The following is a 2,965-nucleotide window of genomic DNA, read 5'->3' as shown; positions in this document are numbered from 1 at the left end:
GAACTGATTCTCAAAACAGTTTAGGGATAAATTCGCTGGTTAAATCGTTATCAGAGAATCAATATTTAGAAAATCCAGAGGTTTTTGTTCAATTTATTTATTTTTTATTTTATTTATTGAAATACAAATCTAGGTTTTAGCACCAGTTTTAGGAAACAATCTTTCATGATGTCACTTTCCAGTCAGTGATCGTATGAGCCACTGGTTGCAGTACGTTGCACCTCTCAGTAGCTGCCGCTAGTTTTGATCCTGTCAGTACTTATGGAAGTACGATGTACACTGAATAACAAATCCACAAAAAAGTTTTTCCAAGATCTAAAAAAAAGAAAGATCGATTTTCGCGATTATTCCGAGTACAAAGAATCGATCCGAAAATCGGAAATCGGAATGGAAAAGATCGATCTTCTAAATATCGATCCAAGATCGCCCAATCCTAGGCAGAAGTACAAGAGGCAGACTTGGTCGAAGATGCATGGCAAACGTTGTACTTCTTGGGAAATAGGGAGAAAAATACATTGGCATCGGTGCTTCACTGTATTGCAATGAAAACAGTTGTCGTTTTCATATCGTGGAAGGTCGAAGATTTACGATATGCCAAATATTTACGAGCAACTGCATTTTGGATTTCTGACGAAAGCAACACTAAAGAATTAATCGTGGCTTCGTCTCATGATCCCCAAATCAATTCGTGTCTGAAAGCAAATTGTTTTTTTCGACCCATATTCCCGAACGAGAAACAATCATTCTCTCCAGCAATTTACTGATGCAAGATAATATTGAAATTGACTTATACAAATTATGGTCCTTCGTTGGCTTGTTGGATTTTCGTATGGATATAACTCTAACTTTCCTCCAGGATTTCGTTTCGTGGTCCATCTTGAAACCTAGAACCTTGCTGTACAATTTCCGAGGGCGTCTTTTGACCACTAAGTTCAGCTGGGGCGAAAAGAACGATACTTCCGAAAAGAATACTTGTTTCAGAACTGGTTCCGACCGTAAGTTCCACTATGACGTGTACTCCGATTCATACAAATAATACTTTTTCATGGAGACGTTTGAGGGTGCGTAGCCATAGGATTTCTGACTTGGATGTCACATTTACTAAATCTAAATATACTTTCAAACAATCTGCTGTCAAAACATTCCATTTCCGTCCATTATGAGTGCTGTAGTCAAGGAGGTTAGATTCTGATTTTAAGTAAAACAAACTTCAGTGTTACGATCTAATAATAATGGTTTGATTTTTTAAATCTATATTTATATTATTTTTTCTCTCCCATTTATCTCTTTAAGAATTTGAATCTATCTTACAATTGTCATAAGTATTTTTGATTCCTGATTTTTTTTTCTGTATTTTAGAATGCGTATCACCTGATTTTGACCACACCGATACTTTCTATGCACAGAACCGGAAACTTTTTGAATGAAAAATAAATTTATTTGGCAGAATAGTAAATCCGATGACCATCTCTGAACATTAGGATAATATTTTGAGCCTTCCGGTTGCACAGAATCCCGCCCAAACTATGCACGAGTCTCCATCAAAATTCCTGGTTGAAAAATAATGTTTCTTTTCCGTAAATCACGCCAGTACCCGTTGAAACCATCAGGACCATCCAGATTGAACTTTTTTCGTCCGTGAAGATAACCTATACATTGAAGAACTTTTCGTTATTGTAGGTATACAAAACAAAATGTATTTTTTGAAAACATTCTTTGTCATGACATATCTTGCCCCACTGTCGGTTCATGTGTGCTTTGGCAAAACTCAGACGTCTTCCGATGTGAGATGGTGTAAGATGAGGAGTTTTAACCTTTTAAGCCCTCTTTATGTGAGGACCTTTTACCAAAATTTGACGAATTGTCACCCGAGTAACATTTAGATTGAATTATTGTTTTATTTGTATAAACGATTTTGAGGTATTCGAACCTGTTCTAGCTGTTTCCCGCCCATCCCGGCCAGAGAGCTTAGATTTACGTAGATTTAGATTACGACACTTGAAAATACGAAAACATCCGATTACGCTCAGCGCTTGCAGACACACATATTAAAATCATGCAGTGTATGGTAGTCACCAATACCTACACACTAGAATATAAATTGAAGCATTGTTTGTTTACAATGACACAAAGCAGGAAGATCATCACCTGGTCTAATAGAAGTTGGACAGAGTGTAGAGTTTTCAACTAGCAATAACCGTACCTCGGTAAAACCTCATTGGTTACGATATCGTCACTGCGCAAAGCTTCGTTCACATAGATGGGATAGGCAAAAAGCATAAGACTAGCAAAATATTTGAACCTCAAATGTCATTTTTTTACGCTAGAAGGTGCATTAGTAGTAGCGATCGCTTCATACACAGCTATCTGCGTTTGCCTTGTCGCGCTTTAAGATGCAGAAAAGTGTTCGAATTGGCGGCGGGTTCCGATGAAAGGTTTGAACCCGCTGGTCATTACGAGTTATTTGTGCGGGTTGTGTGATTAAGTGAAATGTAGCCATCAGATGACATTCTTCACGGTGGAGAAGTTTAACCCGAACAGTAAAGAAAATAAGGATATTCGGGATAATATGGAACTTACAAAGAAATTCTCTCCAATAATTCCTTCTCCATCCTACATATGTGAAAAAAGAAGATTTTTTTTTCTTAAATTGTCTCCCTGTCCCTGTCCTGTTTGAACAGGCGGACGAGACGCCACTGAAAATATAGTCAATGTTCAAATAGTCAAAACTCCGACTCGATTATCATAATTCACCAGAATAATGGCACAATAAAATTATAAAGACCAGTTATGCTATAAAAGTCCTCGCGCCAGTGCTAGTAAGTAAAGGGTGTGTCACATCAAATTGCATCACGGAAAAAACGCTGTAGAAATTCGCCCAGTAGACCGATCCTTTTGAAAGTTTTAGACAGTAAAATAAAAACTATTAAACAACTTATGGCATTTTCTTTTTATTCATACTTCG

The 2,965-nt window shown here is 37.2% G+C and overlaps 1 non-coding gene across 1 annotated transcript; it reads right to left on the bottom strand.

Moving 5' to 3' along the window:
- Nucleotides 1-2,110: 2,110 nt before the first annotated feature.
- Nucleotides 2,111-2,248, bottom strand: LOC129772071 (U4 spliceosomal RNA). Its single transcript, XR_008742558.1, has one exon. It is a non-coding gene; the product is annotated as a U4 spliceosomal RNA (small nuclear RNA).
- Between the last annotated feature and the right edge of the window lie 717 nt (nt 2,249-2,965).

Source organism: Toxorhynchites rutilus, chromosome 2 (genome assembly GCF_029784135.1).
Source record: "Toxorhynchites rutilus septentrionalis strain SRP chromosome 2, ASM2978413v1, whole genome shotgun sequence".
NCBI classification, from domain to species: Eukaryota; Metazoa; Arthropoda; class Insecta; order Diptera; family Culicidae; genus Toxorhynchites; species Toxorhynchites rutilus.
The sequence above is the reverse complement of the archived record's forward strand: the minus strand, read 5'-3'. Positions and strand labels throughout refer to the sequence as shown.